This window comes from Pseudonaja textilis, chromosome 2, assembly GCF_049901715.1.
Source record: "Pseudonaja textilis isolate UNSWEBS1 chromosome 2, rPseTex1.2, whole genome shotgun sequence".
Classification (NCBI taxonomy): domain Eukaryota; kingdom Metazoa; phylum Chordata; class Lepidosauria; order Squamata; family Elapidae; genus Pseudonaja; species Pseudonaja textilis.
In genome coordinates, this window is record NC_141991.1 from 238,719,079 (window position 1) to 238,742,419 (window position 23,341).

The 23,341-nt window shown below is 37.8% G+C and overlaps 1 protein-coding gene across 3 annotated transcripts in view; it reads left to right on the forward strand.

Annotated features, from left to right (window-relative positions):
• Window positions 1–23,341, forward strand: part of PRLR (prolactin receptor) — a 126,575-nt gene that overhangs the window by 57,480 nt on the left and 45,754 nt on the right. For all 3 annotated transcript variants that reach the window (XM_087927388.1, XM_087927390.1, XM_087927389.1), the window contains one exon: window positions 19,473–19,557. The gene's annotated coding sequence lies outside the window, so the exon portion shown is untranslated. The remainder of the gene's footprint in view (window positions 1–19,472; window positions 19,558–23,341) is intronic.

A 23,341-nucleotide genomic window follows, 5' to 3' on the forward strand; every position in this document is an offset into this window, starting at 1 on the left:
GATACATTTTTAAATGTTCAGTTGACTAAGTTTCATGTTTAATAAATAAAAGTTTACATAATAATATTTCAAGATTTGGGAAACTTATGTTTTTTTATGGAAATCATTGCAGATATTTAATTCTGTTAGTGACAGAAGAGGGAGGGAGGGAAACATGCCATTTTAATTTCATATCAGGTTTTAATTTTATTGGGAGCAGGTAAAGGTATGTCTGCGCATAAATTGGTGTGGAAAGCGCAGACGATAACAACATGCAATTTGGTCTCAGGATTATTCTGACCAAAAGATAGCATCTTTCAGTGAAGAGGATCCTGTTGCACCACCACCACCATCTAAAATTTCTGGGGATAAGGGTGAATAAATAGTTAGCAGTCATAAAAAGACTCCATGTTGGAACCCACCACAGAATATTGGCTACGGCATCCAAATCCTTCTGTCTTGCAATATTAAAATTTCTTTCAGCTTCAGCTTTCTCTAAACTTAGAGACAGCTGTGTAAAAGATGGAAAGGCCACAATAAACAGATTGATTGAGGTTTATTCGTCCTCTTTCCATGTTGATGGAGTGCTGGCACATAGCAATATACCAAACAACTGTCAGATTTTGATTGATTGTATGCTACCAAGGCAGTGCCAACTCTAAGCATCTACAAATAGGTTGTTGCCATAGATCTTCATGGTTTCCAATGGTTCATCCATCACCATTGTAACTGAGCTCATCCAGCTAGTTGCTGGTCATCCTCTTCTTTTTCCTTCCATCTTTCCTGGCATGATAACCTTCTTCAGAGAGCTAGGTCTACACATAATATGCAATTACCTGAGTCTGGTCATTTGTGCTTCAAGTGAAAGCTGTGGATTTGTTCAATGATCTATTTGTTTGTGTTCTTCATTTCTAACACCAACGTTGAAAAGCATCAATGCATATTTCTGCCTGCTTCTTCAGAGTCCAACTTTTGCTTTTATCACATGGAAAATGATTGCCTGCACCATTCTGATTTTTTTGTAGTTATAGACAAATCCTGGCATTATAATATCTTTTCCAATGCCTTAATTACTACTCTTCTAATCTGTGGCATATTTCTTGACAGCTGTTTTCCTTGCTGTTGATTTGACTAGGTTTAGGAGTATGGAATTCCTTTTAGTTTAGGACACATACCACTGAATTTACACAGACATTAAACAGTGGGGAAGCTAGAATACAACTACTTTACTCCTCAACAAATTAGAATGTCAACAGTAAATTGGCCAGCTGGATCTCAGCTTACTCAAGTGACTACAATCTTATGCAGAATTCTAATTCAGAAGAGTAGTTGCAGATCCATGGATGTGAGGGGCAGCTTCCATCAGAGTTTATTCCTTGTGATAGAAAAGCAAAATATTTTGAAACAGTAAAGGTGAACAGATAAGAGGCAGTATTGTCCATATGTGCATTTGTCTATGAGAAATTTTAACATGACATACTGATCCATTGTGGATGTACACTCCTGCCTGCTGTCACCACTAAGAGTAATCCAATAATCTAGATGGAATTAATTTTGAAGGGTATCCAGAAGCTCCACTTAGTGCAAAATGCCAATATATTGTTAGATTTTTTGTAGAAATGTTATTAAACATTACAATTAAAAAATAGAAGTTAATGCAATAAAAAAACTAATAGAAAAATAGAAAAAAAAAATAGAAGTGGAAGAAAAATAACAATATAGTAAAGAAAAAGAAGAGATATATATAAAGAAATAACTTTCCCCTTTGTTACAAGTATCAAGAATTTTAACAACTCATCTTTCTTAAAATACAACAAATGAACTTTTCTTCCAGTATCTCATTTATAAACTTAAAATTAAAGCCGTATCATTGAGTCCTGTGTTATTTTAAAACCGTTAAAGTAACAATTTTAACTCTGATCAAATTAACCAAATTTATAATCCTTCCCTTTATTTTTAATGGCCTTGGCCTTTAATTCTTTCAAATAATGTCATAGAACTTGATTTCTTTTCCTTTTTCCTTGTTCCTTCTCACAAAATACTGTACTTCAAAACTTTTAATTGGTCTCTTTGTAAAATTAATATTATTATAAGAAAGTGATCCAAGTTATTTTGATGTCCCTTTTAATTATTATGACATCATTCATTTGTATATCCAATATATCTTTTTCCAAATCGTAGCCTGATATTTTCAAATCCACATTCAGATCAGTTTCCAATCTTGCCCAGTAGAACCTGTTCTTCTTCCATAACGATCCATCTGTTAAAATACTGAAGTTTGCATATGACATAACAATGATTTGTCTCATTTGAGATGACGAATCAGCATACAGACAGGAGGTTGTACAATTTACCTTACAACTGGAACAGTCTGGAACTGAACACACTCAAAATGGTAGAAATGGTGGTAGATTTTAGAAGAAACCCTCCCATACTACCACCTTTTACAATACTAGACAACACAGTATCAACAGTAGAGACCTTCAAATTTCTAGGTTCTATTATATCACATGACCTAAAATGGACACCTAACATCAAAAAGTCATCAAAAAAGCACAACAAAGAATGTTCTTTCTGTGCCAACCAGTGGTGGGATTCAAATTTTTTTACTACCGGTTCCGTGGGTGTGGCTTGGTGGGTGTGGCAGGGGAAGGATACTGTAAAATCTCCAGTCAGAGGTGGTATTTGCTGGTTCTCCGAACTACTCAAAATTTCCACTACTGGTTCTCCAGAACTGGTCAGAACCTGCTGAATACCACCTCTGACGCCAACTCAGAAAGCTCAAACTGCCTAGGGAGCTGCTGATACAGTTCGACAGAGGAATTATTGAGTCTGTCATCTGCACCTCTATAACTTTGGTTTGGTTCTGCAACCCAACAGAACAGACACAGACTTCAGAGGATAATTAGGACTGCCGAAAAAACAGTTACTACCAATCTGCCTTCAATCGAGGCCATGTATACTACATGAGTCAAAAAGAGGGTTGTGAAAATATTTACAGACCTCTCACATCCCAGACATAAACTGTTTCAACTCCTTCCCTCAAAACGACGCTATAGAGCACTGCACAGCAGAACAACTAGACACAAAGACAGTTTTTTCCCAAACACCATCACTCTGCTAAACAAATAATTCCCTCAACACTGTCCAACTATTTACAAAGTCTACACTACTATTACTATTAATCTTCTCATCACTCCTTATCACACATCCCCTCCCACTTGTGGCTGCATGACTGTAACTTCGTTGCTTGTATCCTTATGATTTATATGGACTGTTTTCTAGTGTGATTTGATTGCTTATTGTACCCTATGACTGTTATTAAGTGTAGTACTTTATGATTCTTGACTCTCGATGAATGTATCTTTTCTTTTATATATACAGAGAGCATTTGCACCAAGACAAAATACTTGTGTGTCCAATCACAGTTGGCCAATAAAAAGAATTCTGTTCTATTGTATAACATCATTTACACACAGTCTATTTATAATGGCAGACATACTTAAAATTAACTTCTAACCTTCAGTGCATCAAATATTAAAATATTTTGCTCCATTCTGTGTTAGCAAATTAAGTATTAGTTTTATTCTCCTCTAATTTTAATATTTAGTTCATTCTGGTTCACTGTAGTATCTAACCTTCAAAGACCTATCATATCATGTTTTTTTCCCAGAATTCAAAACAAGAGTTGTTTCCCATAGGAAAGATTTTTGTAATTAATTTTGAAGTCTTCAAATCCATCTGGATCTGCAACTTTCCAAAACTTCCCCCTCCCCCCCAAAAAAACCCAACATTTTAATTACTCTTTGTGTTTATTCCCCTTAAACATTTTTTCTAAGCCCTTAAACACCAAAAGCTCTTTAAATTCTAAGTTCTTTAAGTACTTAAATAAGTACTTAAAACTTCTTTCACTAAGGACTGAAGAAAACTCATCTCATCAGTGAATGCCATCAAACTTGCTGTTCCAAAGGTTTTTAAATTTTGAAGAGGAGGAAAAAGTATTTCCGAAAAGCATTAAGAAATGAGGCTTAAGAAATGAGGCTCAACCAAAGTGTATTTCCCTATAGGCTACATTATGATTATGAGATTAGCTGGAAACTCTTGATTCCCTTTCATTCAGCTCACCTGTTGACTGGAAAAATCTTGATTCCTGCAGTCTACTGGCAAGGAGCAGCTGTATATATGTTAAATATGGGTGATCTCACAATCTCATGTTTTTGTGGAGAGATTTCACTCGTCAGGATTCACCCTCTGACTGCCAAACTCCACTGTAATTAATGATGTCCTTAATCCTTTGGGGATATCTAACTCCCAGATCCTCACCAGAAATCATCAATATATTGTTAGTTATTTTTATGGGATTTATAGCAATAGCACTTAGTCTTATATACTGCTTCACAATGCTTTGCAGGCCTCTCTAAGTGGTTTACAGACTCAGCATATTGCCCCCAATAATCTGGGTCCTCATTTTACCGATTTTGGAAGGATAGAAGACTGAGTCAACTTTGAGTTGGTAAGACATACTGCTGGCAGTCAGCAAAAGTAGCCTGCAGTAGTGCATTTTAACCACTGCACCACCACGATGCTAATTGTTACTCGTGCTAAGTCCTTGATGGGTAGAATAGAAAGATATAAATTGAAATAACAAATGTAGTCAGAAGTGTGATGTATGCTATATGGAAGAGAGGGAGGGAATTATTGTGAGATAAACTCAAGATTCCCTCTTGCAAAATCTTTGAGAACTGTTATTGACCTTGGGGACTATTTTGTCAAACCCTAATTTAACAAAATTGAAGCAGTGAACTTATTGTGATAACCCCCATGGTACTTACTATAAAATATATTTTTCCATAATAAATATCCAAAAAATCAGGCTATAGAGAATAATTATTTAAGCATACATTCTTAAGTTGCATAGCTACAGTATATATTAATCTTCTCCATATTTTATGTCTATTAATAATGGATACTATCTAACTGTATTTTAGCATTTTAAAATCCTAGCACTTGCAATATAAGAGAGACGACTACTTGTTTAACTCCCCAGTTCCCATCCAGGACAACTGGCTGATGGCTCTAAATCACTTCTGGTTACTTTTTTGACAGAAGTTCAATAGTCCCATTTCCCACTGCTCCTCAGCTGCCTAAGGCTAGAGTAACTTTTTCACGTAGCAAATCATTCTATTAAAATTAAAATCTTTGGCTGGATCCATTGCATATAATGTATGTTATTCAGCTTGAGCTGAGTAGTGATGAAAGCTGCATAATATAAAATGAACCTTGCCCAGGCATCCATCCACACAATGTCTTTTGCAGGAAGAGAAGGCTGGTAAGATCAAGGCCAAAAGACCATATAAATTAAGGGTGTGTCTTAAGTAAACTTGGGTATCCAGTTTGAACAGACCTTGTCTGAACTAGCCACCACATAAACATCCAGGGTAAACAATTTTAATAGAATTCATGTAAGATGCTGATTTCTTTTCTTGCTCTATATGATGGTATCAACAGCTCCGGTGCTGCAATGCCAATTAAGGGCGTATGAAATTTCCCATCCTGCCCCTTATTAAATAACCATTAAGTCTTGCAAAAGTTAACGTGCCCTTGACTCCATTCAATTTGTAGCTGCATCTGGAATCAACACTACCCACTATGGAGGAATGATTGGTGAAATTAACAGATCTTGCTGACATAGACAAACTAACTTCTTTGATTAGAGAAAAGAAGCTATCTACATATATGGGTGACTGGAAACCTCTCACTGTATGTATTTTTGCGTAAAAATGAAAAAAAAAATGAACTTGTGATTTATGGTTTTGATGACCTCACAGGTTAGATTATAGAATGATTATAATTATGAAGTGCAGAGTTGTGTCGGTAGTGAGATGGGTGGCACATAACTTTAATAAATAAAATATAAATAAAATGATGTAAATTTAGACACAAAGGTTAAAATGTAACTGTACTTATTGTAAAGAATATTGAAAACCCTTGGGGAGGGTGCATGCATGCACGCATACATGTGCGTCTGTTGCATTTGGGGGGATTTAGCCCCTCAGATCAGCACTAATCATGCAGTGATGGTAGGAGAGGAATATCTTATTACAAACATAAATGCAAAAAGTTGAACATAGTACAACTCACTTATAGATAATAATGTATTCTACAGAGTTGGAAAATTGCTAACAGTTTAATCTGATATTAATTGTAGTAAAAATTAAGAGTTGTGAAGTTGAGTTTACAAAATAAAAACAAAAAGTTGAACACAGTACAACTTATAGGTAATAATATATTCTACTGAGTTTGAAAATTGCTACAAATTAATCCAATATTAATTGTAAAAATTAAGAGTTGCGAAGTTGCAGTTCACGAAAGAAAAATGCTCAGTATTAAAATTAACCAGAAAATTGGAAAATTAAATAGTAAATGTTTGGTGCTACAGTATTTGGTTACTTGTCCATGGAAGTAGGAAGCTATAGACCTGTGTGTTTTGACAAGCACATTGCTAAAATTAATACATGTGTGGACATAAACATGAACTTTGAAAAAACTTGACAATAAAATCTGTAATATCAAAAGCTCTGAAGCAATTTTTAAATACTTCTACATTGCCTAATTCACTTTCCAATCCCTCACAAAGCAGGTTGAAGCTAATCTGGTATCATTTTTTTGCTTCTGGAGATCTCTAAGCACTTAAGGTCGTACAAAACGTATGTGCTTTCTCCAGCTGACCATTAAGTTAATATCTTTAATAATGCCTATCAATCCATATCTACTCTCAATGGATGTTAGTGTAGAAGTAACAACTCGAGTTGCCATGGGTGAATAGGAGGCAATATAAATTCAATAAATAAATAAATAAACTCATCCCTCAGTTCCCACTAACACAGGCTAACTTCCTAATACTCCCCCCCACCCCATCCATGTCTATGGAGTTATCCAGGTCATGGTTTCCCCAAAAATGTTTTTTCAAGAGGCAAACTGAAGAAGCTTCTTGGATGAGAAGTGAAACATCTTCAATGAAAAGTTGCCTCTTGAAAAAGCACCTTTGGTACCCCCATCAATGTGTTCAGAGAATATTGCATATTTAGCCATTTGAAAAAGAATAGGCAACAGTAAGCGGGAGCCTCCTGACTGCAATTACACCATTACTTCTGTATAATATTTAAAAGGTTGTTACAAGCTAAGCTATTGCAATGATTGCATTCCAACATACACTGGCATTTTCTCCAGTAACATAAAATTCCATTGCAAGTTACTATGACGGCTGGAGTGGAAGGAAAACACATTTTGAACACCCTCACAGAAAAAGAGTGCTGGAGGGGATGGAGAAATTATATTGGATGCTCTGAGGCCAGGGAGAATGTTTTATGAATGAGAAAATAGGCCCTCTGCAAGCTCCACAGTGTTTCAATCTTAAAACATCCAGTTTCTTTTACTGAAACATGTACTTATTGAAACAATTTCAAATAAACAAAGTATGAATCTGGGAATTTTTTTAAAAAAACCCACATCAAACCCGCTGACAGATATTACAAATTGATTCTAAACTGGTACAAAGCTGCAGTGTAGAGGTACTTTAGAATTAGGAGAAGAAGAAAAATCTTTTTGAGGTTAATAAAAGTGAAATATAGGAGAGAAAAAAATTGTCTCCTAAAAACAGGGAAATAAGCAATGCTTTCTTTCAGGACTTTATATTGAGACTTGGACTATGGAGTTCTTTCATTGTCCCAGTCTCAATATAAAGTCCTGAAAGAAAGCATTGCTTATTTGCCTATTTTTAGAAAACAAGTAAAAAGATTATTTCTTTCATAAGTAATCTGGGCCAAGTAACATTTTCTCATATTTTATCCAGGGAAAAGGTACATGACATCAAGAAAAAGAGGAAAATCCAGTTTCTTGACAAAGAAATTGCTCTTGGTGTTTGTTCATTTTGGTTGTCGCTTTCAGTATCCAGGGGTTTTTTTTATATGAGGCTTTGGAAGCAATATTGAGAACTATCTATATATTTTAAAAAAAGTCTTAAAGTATACTTTCACACAAGTATTACAAGAAACATCTGGTGCAGGTTATACTGCTAACTGTTGAAAAATGAAAGCTGAAAAACAGTGTTGGCCTATTAAGGAACTCTTGCCTACCTTTGGGATGCCATATGTTGCATTCCCTCACCTCCCAGTTCACGTTTAAGGGAAGCCCTGAGCACGTTTGGGAATTGCGCATGAGGAGGAAAAAACAAGAGAAACATGCGATGGCTTGGGGAATTATTCAGAACTCAAGCAGATGGTGTGTCAGAGCTCAGTGAAAACTATTTCAACCAAACAGTTATTTTACATCTGTTGATTTTTTTAAATACGCCATTAAACATCCTTGGATCTGTGCCTCTTGCAGTCTTCAATTGTTTAAATAGTTTATTGGTTAATTAATCTGTGAGGGAAATAAGTATCTGCTCCAAAACACAACAGTTGTTATCAGATTCCAATACAGGTGGTCCTTGACTTACGATCACAATGGAGCCCAAAATTTATGTCACTAAGTGAGACAATTGTTAAGTGAGTTTTGCCCCATTTTACAATCTTCCTTGCCATGGTTTGTAAGTGAATCTGGCTTCCCCATTGACTTTGCTTGTCAGAAGGTCATGAAAGGTGATCATATGACCTCACAACACTGCAACCATCATATATTTAAGACAGTTGCCAAGTGCCTGAATTTTGATCACGTGACCATGGAGGTGCTGCAAGAGTCGTAAGTGTGAAAAATGGTCATAAGTCACTTTTTTTTAGTGCCAGTGAAACTTCAAATGGTCATTAAATGAATTGTTGAAAGTTGAGGACTACTTATATGTCAGAGGATGAAATCATCCCCAAGCTGGCATCTTTCATGTGCTGGACAGAAAGTTGTAGTCCCAGAACATTTGGAGATGGCTAGTAGGATCAAAACTTGTCTAAAACATGAAATATGCATTAATATCCAAATCACTAGTATGCCAAGGATTTTTCACCTATTTATTAATCTGAGACAGAAAGGCAAGAGGGCATGAAATGTTGCTTTGCAGAAGGAAATGCTCCTTTGGAGTCTGGTTGGTTAGTCTCCTCACTTTGCTATTTATTTAATAATTCATCTTTGACAGGTAATTATAAAGAGGTAAGATATTATTTCCCAAACTATTACATTTCCATCTTTCAAACCTTATTATCAAAATAGAAATTGAGTTCAATGAATGTTAAGTACAGTTACCCTCTCAAGTTAATATATCTGGGACTTCTTCCTTATTATCTTTCTATCTACATTCTCTTTAAAATTCTCTCACTTTCAGATAACTATTATCTAATAAATTAGATAATAGGATTGTATTTTTTTAAACTTCCTGATTCACATAGGGTTTCAACATTCAGAAAGCAATCTTGTCTTCCCAACTTTCTTTGCAAAGTTGGTTGCACCTCACAGTATCTTCTCATTACCTCAAATGTACTACTACAACACCCTATTATGGTATTTCAGTTAATTAATTTGTGTAAGACTTTATAACAAACGCCCTATTAGTGGTTTCTCAAGTGCAATTTCTAGCCCTTGGAAATTCCCAGCACATGTCATGATATGGTTTAGTATTTGCACTGTTCTCATGGATTGTCCTTCTCACTCAAGATAGTGAACAACACTAAATTGCCTCCTTATTTTAGCACTTTCTCTCTCTCCATAATCTGATTTATTAGACTGTAGGTTTCAATAGAGAAAAAAATGAACATTGGTATAGAATGCAGTGAGAGGAAAGTTGGAGAAGCAGCAGACATCTCAGTTTATTTAACAAGATGCATTTCAGTGGTTAGAAAAGTAAAGTTGTGCATTTAGGCAGGAAAAACCAGACACGTTAGATCAAGATAGGCAGCTCCTAGCACAATAGTAGAAGGAACTAAGTGTCCTATCTGGTGGACCACTGCTTAAGTATGAGTCAGCAGTGTGTTGCAGCTGCCAAAAAAGCCAATCCAGTCCTAGGTTGCATCAACAGGGACAGCATGAAGATCACAGGAAGTGATAGTACTACTCTGTATTGCACCAGTGAGGCCAAACTTGGAATATTGCGTCCAGTTCTGATCTCCAAGATACAAAAAAAGATGCTGAGGCTATAGAAGAAGTGTGTTGAGAAAAGCAATAAAAATGATAAGGTGTTTGGAGGCTAAACTGTATGATGAAAGGCTAAGGGAATTAAGCATGTTTAGTCTAACAACGAAAAGGCTTAGGGAGACATGATAGCAGTCTTTCAATACTTGAAGGGCTATCACAAGAAAGAGGAGTTGATTTATTCTCCATAGCATCTGAGGACAGGACAAGAAACAATAGGTAGAAACTCATCAGAGGGAGATCCAACTGGAAACGATGAGGAATTTTCAGACAGTGAGAAGAATCAATCAATGGAACAACTTGGCTCTTAGAGTCGTGGATGCTCCGTAACTCGAGGTTTTCAAGAAAAGATTGAACCGTTTGTCTGGGATGGTATTGTTCTGACCAAGGCTTCCTGAGACCGTAATTAATCACATACTTAGTCCAAACAGCTCTTGTTTTATTTCAGTTCTGGGAATTATGTTCATTCCCAACCTGTAATGAGTCCCAAACAGTCCCTTGAGATAAGCACCCACCTTTATCTCCTTTGAATTGCTGCCAACAACTAACGTGCCAAATGAACTGTAAAAAGCCAAACAAAGTCCACACAGAGCTTCAAGGTTTAATCCGAATAGAGCGAATGACTTTGTTTCCTGTAAAGGTTTCTCTACCTTTGCACTTCCTGTATACCTTATGGGAGGGGCAATCACCTCCAAGCCTTACTCCCGAATCACCCCTTTGTCTTAAATGCTCTTGCCTTCTGGCAGCTCTGCGCACATGTGCCCTGGGAACAGGCTCCCCTTGTTCTTCTGCCTCACTGCTGCCAGATTCTGGAGGCTCAGGAGTCAGCACATAACTCTCACATGGTCCTGGCCCCATCTCTGTATCAGATGCAAGACCCTCATCCGAGTCCTTCCCAATCTCCCAGACTGGTCCCTATTATTCCCCACTGTCCAATTCTGATGCTGTCTGCACAGGCTGCCGTCAAACCACAACGGGTATAAAGACTCCTACCTTGTCCAGAAAGTTGGACTAGAAAACCTCCAAGGTTCATTTTAGCCATTTGATAATATGATTCTTAAACAACTAAATGGGTTCCATACAGGTGGTCCTCATCTTACAATCACAATTTAACCCCAAACTTCTGTTGTGACGTTATTTGTTAAGTGAATTTTGCCCATGTTACAACCTTTCTTACCATGGTTGCTATGTGAATCATTGAAGTTGGTAAGTTAGTAACCCGGTTGTTAAATGAATCTGTCTTCCCCGTTGACTTTGTTTGTGAGAAGGCCGTAAAAGGCGATCACATGACCTTGGGACACAGCAATGGTCATAACTATGAACCAGTTGCCAAGCATCTGAATTTTGATCACGTGATGGTGGGAATGCTGCAAAGGTCATGACGGTGAAAAATGGTCATGAGTCACATTTTTCAGTGGCATTGTCACTTTTAAAGAACCATTAAAATGGTCACTAAATGAACCATTGCAAGTCGAGGACTACCAGTACTTCCTTGGAACCCTCAACTCAATAGCACGTCCAAGTTCTGAAAAAGATCTTTTTCTGGATCCACCAAACAGAGTTTCTTGCCTGAATGTTCCTTCTACCAGATCTGATGGGATAGGTGGATATAACTGGGGAGAAGCAGACCCTTAGATAACCTGGCTCCATTTCACATGAGGCTTTAGAGATTAGCACCCACAAACCGGTAGCTAATACAATTTGTGAAGCAGAAGTGTGAAAGTGCCTTTCTACGACCATTCGCATACATAACTTGCTCACGGTGCTGCAGTTGAAACTTCCAGATACTCTTCAAAGGCAGTCCCATGTGGAGTACGTTACAGTAGTCCATTCAGGAGCTGACTAGGGCATGATGACTGAGAGAAGGACTTCCCTACTCTTTTCTAATGTTCAACCTCTCTCCTGTTTAATGTTCAGATAGGTTTTCCTCCTGTATGCCTGCTTTTATTTCTTTTTTCTTTTTGGGGGTGATATTTAACTTTAAGGTTGAATTGCATTACATAGCAATTAGTGAACCAGTTGAAAATAAAGAAAGGTTCTTCCTGGATTAATCAAGTGGCTGATCGTAGACCGAACAGAATGGCTGTGTAGTGAGATTATATCCATCAGAAACAGCTAGATGATGACTTCATTGTAGTAAATTAAGTCCTTCAAGAATAAAAGAATACGTTAAATGCCATACTACCACTGGTATTGTGAATTGATATCAAACTACAATTCTAGAAGTTGAAAATGAAAGGGCCAAGCAGGCAAATTAACTCTTAGGTGTACCCAGGGCTGCCTCTATGTTAATTTAATTAAGTGGCTATTATAGGTGGACCTTGACTTACAACTATTGATTTTACAACAGTTCAAACAGCATTGAAAAAAGTTATGATATGATATGATACAATATGATCACTGGTGGGATTCAGTCGGTTTTCACCAGTTCAGTTGAACCAGTTGTTAAATTACCCAACCCCCACTATCAAAGTGGATCCATTGCCCGTTTCTCCATTGCAGTGCAGCACATCATCCAGGATCCACTTTGATAGCGTGTGTGTGTGTGTGTGTGTGTTGTAATAATTTGCCTGGCCAAACTAACCCCACAGTCTACCCTACATTGGGCCCAGCTTCGATCATGTTACCAACTTAATTCCTCGCCCCTTTCACTTTTGCCCGCAGATTGACCAACACCCCCTACACGCAGCTCCACCGACTGGGGTGGAGGAATCCCTCCACTTCCCCTAATTCTTCACCTTCCTGTGCAAGCTCTCAGGAGCATCAACTCCTTGATTCTATGGTAACTCCCCTCTCTTCGTTCCTTGAAACCTTGCCTCTTAAAGGAGCTGCGTCCAGAAGGCTGAAGCAGCCATGAGACCAATGTGCAGCCAAGTACCCTCGGAAACAGCCTTTTGACAAAGGGTGGAAATTTAACAACTGGTTCGCCCAGGGTAAGGTTGGGCGTCATGGGAGGCTCGTCCTGCATGTGTGGCAGAGCTGGAGGATGGGTGTATGCCATATCTCCCATGACAATCAACTTGACCCTGGGTGAACCAATTGTTAGATTATTTGAAGCCCATCACTGGATGTGATATGATATATAATGCAATGCAGATCAGTGGTGATTTACAGAATGTAGCAGTGCCAGGTGGCAGCAACATCAGAAAGAAGGAGAATGAGAATTTGGAAAGCTATTAGAGCTCTAGAGGAACAGGAGAGGATGTGGAAAGCAAAGGTCAAAATGCCTTAGTGGTGGTAGGAGTGTTTAAAGTGTGACTCCTAATCTGGGAGAATAAGTCCAATAGATCTCAGGCAAGTCCCAGCAGTGTTCCAGGCAAAGTTTTTCAGAACTGGTTTGCCATTGCCTTCTTCCTAAGGCTGACAGAAAATGACTGGCCCAAGGTCATCCAGCTGGCTTTGTGTCTAAAGTGAGACCAGAATTCATTATAGTTTTCAGCCTCTTGCCTTAATCACTACAACAGATTGGCTGTCTATATTGTTATATATTTATTTGTAAAACAAATATTCAGTGCCTCTGGTAAGCCAGAGTAGGGGCACAGGCAGGGGTGGGATTCTACCAGTTCATAGAACCGGTTGTAAACATTCTAAGCAGTTCGGAGAACCGATTGTTAGAAGAAATTACTGGCCTAATCTTGTAAGGAAGGCAGGAAGGAAACATTCTGGTGTTGCTTACAGAAACTGCCTCTCTGTTAACCCTTATTACATTCTTGGCAGGACTAGACTTCTTGTCTCAGGAACTTCTCTGGAGTTTTTTTCCCCCTCCTTTGCTGGTACTTTGATTGTGTGGAGTGACCATTCAAAATTACAATGGCACTGAAAAAAGTTACTTATGACCATTTCTTACATTTATGACTGTTGCAGCATCCCCACACTCAGGAGAGGCCAGGCGAGGAGATGCATGCCTCGATGTGAGTGATATTGAGTTGGCCACACCCAGCCAATAACATGACCAACAAGCTACACCCACCCAGTCACATGGCCACCAAGCCACACCCACCAACTAAGCCACGCCCACAGAACCGGTTGTTACAAATTTGAATCCCACCCCTGGGCACAGGTGTGGAGCCCAGTTGGCTGAAGGACTCTCTATTCTTTTTATTTTATAATGAAGCTAGCTATGCTGCAGATAATCACATTTATTATTGTTTCAAGAAATGCACGCTGGGAATAAAGATGGCAGGCACATATCTGAAGGATGTTTTTCCTTTCAACAATAGCTTTATTAGATTGGCCACTGTTAAAAACAAAAGATTAGGCCAAAGTGAACTTGGTAACTGAATTCAACAATGTTCATTTTGCTAGATCTTATAACTTAAGGATGATTGATAGGGAGTGAGAGGCAGAGGCAGATGCTCAGAAATCTAGATTAGATAATAAAATAATATGAGAAACCTCCAATGTTCTGTTCCATTTAATGATATTTGTAAACTTTGCCAGGAGTTGGACACAATTAAACGGATAACATCATATGGAAGACAAGAATTTTTTTCTCTCTATTCCTTCCTCTCTGTTAATTTTTACTCTCCAGTCCTTTGAAAAGGCATTATTTAATATAGTATTTCCCTGTAAAAAAAACAAACCAAAGGAATTTCTTTAAAAAAAGAATTTGAAAACTATGCTAATTGAAAAATGGAGGCACATTCTTGGATGCCATAGTATCATAAATCTGAATTGTCTACCAGGTAGCCAAAATAGCCTACACTCAGAGAATTAGCTTCTGTTTTTCTCAAGGGATGAGGTTATTTTAAGCAAAATGCTGAAGGTGTGTAAAATATTTGCAGCCAGAGAAAAATTCTCCATTGCCGCTTCTGCATATACTGCAAAGTGATTTTGATGAAAACCACAAGCACCCGCATATTCGAATGACCCTCAGAATATGTGTGGAACTTCAAATGCCATGTATTCCTAGTTAGGATGCCTAACTATTAAATGTGAAAATTATTAGAAATGCTCCAACATGTCATAAATATAATAGTTAAGGGAGGCTGGCATAGTGAGGGAGAGAAAATGAGTATGTCTACTACAGAAAATGGCAGCCTTGCGTTCATTTCTGCATTTGTAATAAGCAAAAGTTCAGACTTGAGATAGTGTATTGTTTGAGGAGGGATGTAAGGGAATCAGCACCATTATAATCAGGGTTATGTATCTTGAGGATTCAGGATGAATTTTCCATTATACCTCAGAGCATCATTGCATTGCAGCTATTCAAATTAATTAAAATTGCATCTTCACAATGACATGCAGTTGCTTCCTGAGGTTACAGAGTGTCAGCTTTTGAGAAAGTCAAAATCAAGAAATAGTCACAGCAGAGATTTCAGGAACACCCTTGGTTGCTATAAGATAGAATAACAGCATCTTGAAAACCTGTCCGAGTCGTCCCTTGCCACTTCTTATACCAAACAAAAATCAAGGCAAGTTTGTTTTAATTTCTTTCTCGTGCTTCCTTCTTTCCCATGAATGAGTGATCTTTTCCTAAACACTCCCTTAAAAGTTCAGTCATTCCTTCATCATTCCTAAATGTATTTATTTATAAAATGTATTTGCCGCCCATCTTACCATCAAGATAAATACACACACGCTCACATACACATGGCATTACAAGACAAGATAAAAATGCACATGGATTAAGAGAACAAATGAAAAGTATATGATATCATCAAGAGTATAAAAGAGCTGAAATGGAAATGGGCTGGTCACATAGCAAGAAGAAGTGATGGCAGGTGGGCAAAGGCGTCATAGAATGGATCCCACTTGATTAAAAAGCATCCACAAAAGAGACCTAAAACCAGATGGATCAATGAGATCAGCAAGTATTGTGGGCCCAATTGCCAAAAGAAAGCTCAGGATTGTATTGGTTGGAAACATGCAGAAGAGGTTATTATTCTTGCAGTGGATAGAAAATGGCTAAAATGATAATATATCCACACACACTCATACACACACATATATACATATGTATACATAAAAGAAGAAACAGACATCTTGCAATCTCCACAACTAAAATTATATTTATTATACTTAACAAAGCTTTCATCAGCCTCTGCTGACAATGTCAGTTTTAAACTATCATTACAGAGATCTATGCCTTTATATATCATTAATCAATTTAGCCCTTGCACAGGTAATAGGCCCTTCCAACCACCTCCCACCTGTAATTAACTCTGTTGTTTTTGCTTCGGTCATGCTGGTTTCCAGCTTAGATTACTTATCTCTAAGAAGTGATGTTAACCTGTCAGCTACTGCAATTTGTTGCTTTGCCCGTGACCTTGTGGTCACCCGGCTCATTCTTCATTATTCTTGTCTCTTATAGCTTGAGGCAGCTCTGCTGGGCTCCTATGGATTTGGTCAGGCCTGGCTGTACCTTCATAGGATGCATCCACATGCCCAGGGGTGGGGGAGGGGTGCCATTGGTCTCTACTCCCCGATGGGAAGTGGTCTCTGCTCCTCCTGCAGGGTCTTTCCTGGTGTCTCAATGCCTGGTAGGCCGGTGGTAGTTCAATATGTCTATTGATGGAATTGCTGTTGGAAAACCAAGCTTCTTTTAGTAGGTGTCCTCCTTTAGTTATATCACGGGCAACAACGTCAGCCTCTCGAAAATTGAATCTGTGATTATGCTCCTTCATACGTGCCCAGATCTGAGAGCACTGTTCTTTATGCCAGACAGCCAGTTCGTGTACTCTGGTTTGTAGCCGCTTGGCCATTTCCCCTACGTAATTGCTTGTACAGTCACTATAGTTGATGCAGTAAACCACCAAAGATGTCTCTTCCTTAGGTAGTGTTTCCTTTGGGTACATCACTCTCATTCCTAGAGTTTGGTCTGGTTTGTGCGCCACTTTGACTCCATGCTCCAAAAGAATGTGTGCAGCAGGTTCAGATAATCCCCATATATACAGGAGCATCCTGCATGTAGCTGTTCCACTGGCAACTTCAATGGGTTGTCGGGCCCTGGGTAGTACACCTTCGGATGAAGTCCATGGAATAACCGCTGAGCTTGCAGACCTGATAAAGATATGCCTGTTCCTTGGCTTTGGCTGTCAGTATATTGTGTACTGTGAGTGTCTACTGTATTAAACAGTGCCCGAATACAACTGCCTTTATGTGCAATGAGGTGATTGCTCTCATTGTGTAGGATGCGGTCCGTGCTTGTGGTTTTTCAGTACACACCTGTGTGAAGGCTCCTATCTGGGTTATGGCTGACTAGCACCTCCAGGAAGGCCAGCATGTTATTGGTCTCTTCCACCATTGTAAATTGGATGTCTGGATATATGGAATTCAGGATGCTCATAAATCTGATCTTATCTCGCCGTTTAATAATGACAAATGTGTCATCAACATAGTGTGCCCAAAACCTGGGCTCGTAAATTTTCATTGCCTCATATTCCAATTTCTGGAGGACTGCCTCTGCAGTATATACTTCTACTCATACATATACACATATGTATTAAAAACATATAGTGGAACCTCGGGTGGCAAACAAAAAATCCACCCAATTTTGGAATTGGGTCACGATTCAAAAATCGGATGCGAACAAAATTGGTGCGGAAAGATTCCCTTTCGGCGCCATTTTTTTTTGTTTTTGTCCGTGCATGCGCAGACAGTTGTGCTTCTGGTCACAACCAAATCGGCTTGCAGCTGAAATCCTGGAATGGATTATGTCACAACCTAAGGCTCCATTGTAATTTAATTAACACCCGCAAATGCTATGATCCAATTCCAGATGGGGAGGGGAGGCAGGGTGGAGGGGAGGAGGGATCTGTTGTTAATCTATCAACCACCTCCACTGTGATGCTCTCCCATTTGGGCCCCAAGCTAACTGGCAGAACCAGGTCTTTAGGCTCTTACGAAAGGTCAGGAGGGTTGGGGCTAATCTCCTATCGGAGGCAAGATGTTCCAGAGGGCAGGTGCAATGGCAGAGAAGGCCTTTCTCCTAGACCCTGCTAGCTGAAATAATTTATATTCCTTTAAAGATACTTCTGGTACTAGATTTCTTGATTCATAGCTTAAACTGTCCCTGTTTTGCTCTCTTTGATAATATTCTGGAGCACTAGCTATGCATGAGCACTAGCTATGATTATGGAATAGATTTCTGATAAATATTTTGAAAATGCTTGCAAAGCATTATATATACTCAGAGACCAAAGATTGATATGGATATTGTTACCCTGGTGACCTCTTTTATCATCTGTAGAATCTATAGATCTATAGAAAATAAATTTGCATTTATTGATTGTAGCAAAAATTACTCTATAAACCAGATAACCCATGTAAGCTTATTTTGTTTATTGGCATTATACCCAACATTTGGGTACAGAATCTCATCATATAAGAATTTCATTAATTTATTTTATAATTGGTTTTTACTGTAGGTGTTCATAAATAATTGTAGCTAAATGGACATACCAGTTTCTACTCTATTCTTTCCTACTAAAGTTTAGGGGCTTCAATACAATACCTTCTGCTTCTTTTAAATGTGCCTATTTCAGATTTCAAACTCACACACATTCAGCTGCTAAGTAAGAATTACAATTTTTCAAGGCAGAGCCGATAATAATAGACAAGAGAGAAAATGTACATCAACCAAGTCTCTTGGGAAGAACATTTGCCTGGGTAATTTTGCTTTCAATAGGAACATGCAGAAAAGTAGTCAAAATCCAGTCCAAAGTTCAGAGAGCCAAGTCAGGTTTACCAGCCAGTCCAAAGCCAGTGTTTCACAAGGCATAATACACTGGAACAGGGGAATCAGACACCTGCTTCCAACAGAGAAACATGTCTTTAATTAAGAGAGTTACTCCCTTCCTTGGCAAGGAGCCCCACTGAGCAACTTTGCCCTGATCTCCACACTACACACTGAGTCTGAGGGCTTAGAGGCCTTATGTCATCATCTGACTACACTACTTGTTCTGATGGTCTCTATGTTTGTTCAGCCCAGGTGATTCCTGGCCTGGTATCTCATAAGGCTGATACTCCATTGGTTCAGCTGGAGCAGTTTCTTTAGAATCGGAGCCTGAGCCCTGGGCCATGACAGAATGAGTATTTTCATTATACTAAACCCCACCGCAGGATTGTTTCTATCTGCATTTATTGAAACTGGTGAATGGCAGCTTGGATAGTCAGTTGTCAATATTCCCAACACTTGGTCAAAATATTTACATCATCTGATTTTTATTAAGTCTGAGATTGCTAATATCTTGCATTTTCTTCAGACATCTTCATTTTCAGATTATTTCTATTTTGATATCAATGATCAAAAACATATAGTTTTTTATAGTCTTCAGTCTCCTTGACCTAGTCTCATAGCCATAAAGAAAAACTAGTTGATTCTATTGCATGGTTTACTCAGATTGCAATAATACTATGTCATATCTTTTTGTTTTCAGAACGAGAAAAGGACATTGGATGCTCACTTCAAGCAAGATGTGACTTCTTGTGTCCTACACTAGTTCTTCTTACTTCAATTCTAAGGTATGTAAAAATAATCACTTGTCCAGTTATTTTTGTTGCGTCATTGGAAAGTCAGGTGGAGTCAAATGATACTTGGTTTTAATAGGAATTACCCAGAAGCCAATTTTGTCCGCTTTAATTGTGATATGATCACAATTAATTATTTCTTGTAGATGTTCATGACTGATGACTAGGATGGCCGCTTCATCAATAAATGTTAAATCCATAATTACTAAACCAAATTGTTGAGTAACATTGCCGGTAACCTTTCCATTCAATGATTTTCTGGAAATACAAACCAGAGCTATATTGATTAAAAAGTGATAAGATAATGCCACCTTGACATACACCAGATGAGATAGAGAAATCTTGACTCCAGTCTCCATATTGTCTACTTTGACAGCTTGTCATCTGACAAAAGGCTTGGGTGATTTGGTGTATTTTATGTGGTATCTTGGGTCTGCCAGATGCATTGCCAAATACTATCATTGTCCAGACTATCAAGTACTCCTTTGAAACCAACAAATGGTATGTTCAAAAATCCAATTCTAGTGGATAGCATTGCAAAGATTTGATCAGTGCATCTAGGTCCATTTTTAAATCCAGCTTGCTTTTCTGTACCCTTTTCAGACAGAAGTTAACTGACAAATATTCTTTCCATTATTTTTATATAAGATATTGAGCAAAAAATATCTCCATGGCTGCTACAAGAAGGTTTTTTTTTTAATGATAACTGTCATTTCTCACCCTTTTGATGAAGTTTCTACATTTTCCTAAATAAAAACTAAGGGTCTTGGAACTAAAGATAGAAGAGGAGTCCTACATATTGCTGATTTCAGCTCTTCTGGGCCTAGTGCCTTTAAGCATCTAATGACTTTTTAAGTTTAATCTAGTCGTGATGAGTCTTTGTCTAAACTGTATATTAGCTTTTTTTTACTTGTGAATTATAGTTAATAATACCAGCATCCAGACTTGCTGGAGCTGGACTGAATTTCCTTGAAATATAGATTTTGGATCAATTATTTCCATGTTTTAATTCTTCCATTTTTAATTGACATATAATTCCTGATATCGTCTAATTTTATTTTTAATTAAACCAGCCACATTTTTGGCCCTGGAGGGATTTTTGCTAGGTATAATGCATTTAATTTATTTATTTTTTAGTATATACTTAGTTTTTTGCATATACTGACCTAGGTTTGCATATGCGGAGTTTTATTACTAAAAATTTGCTAATACTAGATCAGATTTAATAAAAGTACTGTAATCTCTATTTGCATTTTTGCATAGGTTATATCTGCCCATTCTGTTCTATATCTTTACAGTCATTGTAACCATTTGGGGCACTGAACTCAACTACTGAGTCATTTGGGTTGCTGTGATTTCTGCATCCAGTAATTGACTAAATAGAAGTACTCTGTTTCTTCATTAGAAGCACTGTGAATTGGCACATAGCTAGAGATAATAGAGAAATAGATAATCTGGCCCTGCAACTATATCACAATTAGGTATATATATTCATGGGTTTCTAACTTATGACTGTGTGGGCAAGCTGAGTTGATAATGCCTAACACTTATTCACAATAAGTAGATCGAGTTACACAGCTACAATACAATTTAGAGCTTGACTTCAAAGCTAGTATTTTAATTAAGATAATCCCTCTTTAATCTCGCCAAGAAAATTTCAGGGAGTGGTCCAGGCAGTGTCCAGGAATCAGCAACAGCTCAAAGGCACGCACAGAAACATCTGCAAACTGACCAGGCAAAGAAACCCTGTTTTGGAAGTGGGAGGCTAGCAGGATATGCTTAAAGAGAAGGTCCCAACTTTGAGGGAAGGAGCAGCCAGGAGCTGCACCTGTGCCTATCCCGGAGGGAGGGCATTTCTGCCAGTGGCATACAGGAAATACTATAGTATGATTGTTGTTCTTGTGTAGAGCAGATTTTTCCCTAAGCTAACCACCATCGATCCACAACTGATATATATAGAGGTAATACTTGACTTACAATCACAACTGAACCCAAAATTTCTGACGCTAAGCAAAACAGTTGTTATGTGAATTTTGGCCCATTTTACGACCTTTCGTGCCACCGTTGTTAAGTGAATCACTGCAGTAGTTAAGTTATTAACATGGATGTTAAGTGAATCTGGCTTCCCAGTTGACTTTGGTTATCAGAAAGTTGCAAAAGGTGATAGTTGCAACTGTCATAAATATGAGTCAGTTGCCAAGAGTCTGGATTTTGATCATGTGACCATGGGGATGCTCCAATGGTCATAAGTGTGAAAAATGGCCATAAGTTACTTCTTTTCAATCTGTTGAAACTTCAAATGGTCACTAAATGAACTGTTATAAGACGAGGACTACCTTACGTTATTCCACGCTACCACAGTGGCTGTAATAGCAGTAAAATGAACTGCTTTCTAATATGTAGGGAATTCCTGAATCTGCCAATGCACTGCTCAGAAATGGAGGTGAATATAGAAAAAACCCAACAAATAGGAAAATAAAGACATAAGTACAAACTGGGAAAATAGTATAATATATATTGATACATAAAAGAATATATTATAATCATAATGAGCATATCAAGGTTAGAAGTCTGTATATGTAATTGTATTATTACTATTAACATTGTATGAAAAATATATTAACCCAGTCATTACACTGTCCACAAAAATGTTGGTTATTAAAGGAAAATTACAAATAAAACATATACAGAACAAAAAAAGAAATGGAGTGCCAGATGGTAGATAAAAGTGTTTAAGTTGGTTGCCTGTTCTCTGTTCCACCACAAAGAGTGGTGTTTTAATTTGTTCTCTTCTAATACATGGGGTTTTACTACACCTTTCTGAGCTTTTTTAAAAATCTCATATGACAATTAGAACTACCTGAAAATTTTTTTTCATAGGTCACCAAGGTAGGCTCCCCAACCTATAGGGTTGGTAGCAAGAATAAATTGCTTACCAAAATGGGAATGAAATGAAAAGAAAACTCCAACTGAAATTTGAAATAATTATCTGCATAAACCTCTTTCAACGTTATGTTGATCTTCTGGAAACATTTTATCATAAACAGCTTGAATCCTTCTTGTAGTCCATTAGAAAGTTCAAGTTAGAACAAACTCAGTATTGTTTTCTGTTCAAGAATTAACTTCTGTACAAACTCTATTGTACACGGAACCTCATTAAGTAAAGTTGGATTAGATAATCTCTAGGCTCCATTCCAGCTGTCATGATAACTAGGGACAATTTTCATGTTTAGTTTTGGGGGGAATCTTTGCTTAATGATGGTCTGTTAATATATTGCCTTCCAGTTATATAAATGAAGGTCACTGAGTACAGTGGCCCTTCCCATGTTCTGAACTGGATAGCCTTTCTCCTCCTACTTCTCAGTAGAGCATTAGGACGAGAGCTAAAGAGACTCTCTGCTCCCAGATTAATAAGACTTTTCTTGGTTTTAGGGCTTGAATAAGGAAACAAATTAGTTAATCATAGACCAAGAAGGTATCTGGGTACCTATAACACCTAATGTCTGGATAATATGTTCATTTGACCTCTTTCAACTGAGTTCTCCAAGACAGCTGCCAGTAGCAGCTGGAAATAACCAAAGTGAAAATGAATATAACTTTAAAAGTTATATGACAATAATTCTTACAGTAATACTTCAATCTTTTTTACAATAAATAGCTAATTATGGCACATTGGGCAATAATATCTTATTGAAAAGGCAGCAAAAGTATGGTAGAAGCATTAACATAATTGTCTATGGAGATTCTCAGTCATCCAGGTCCTGGTTGTCCCAAAGCT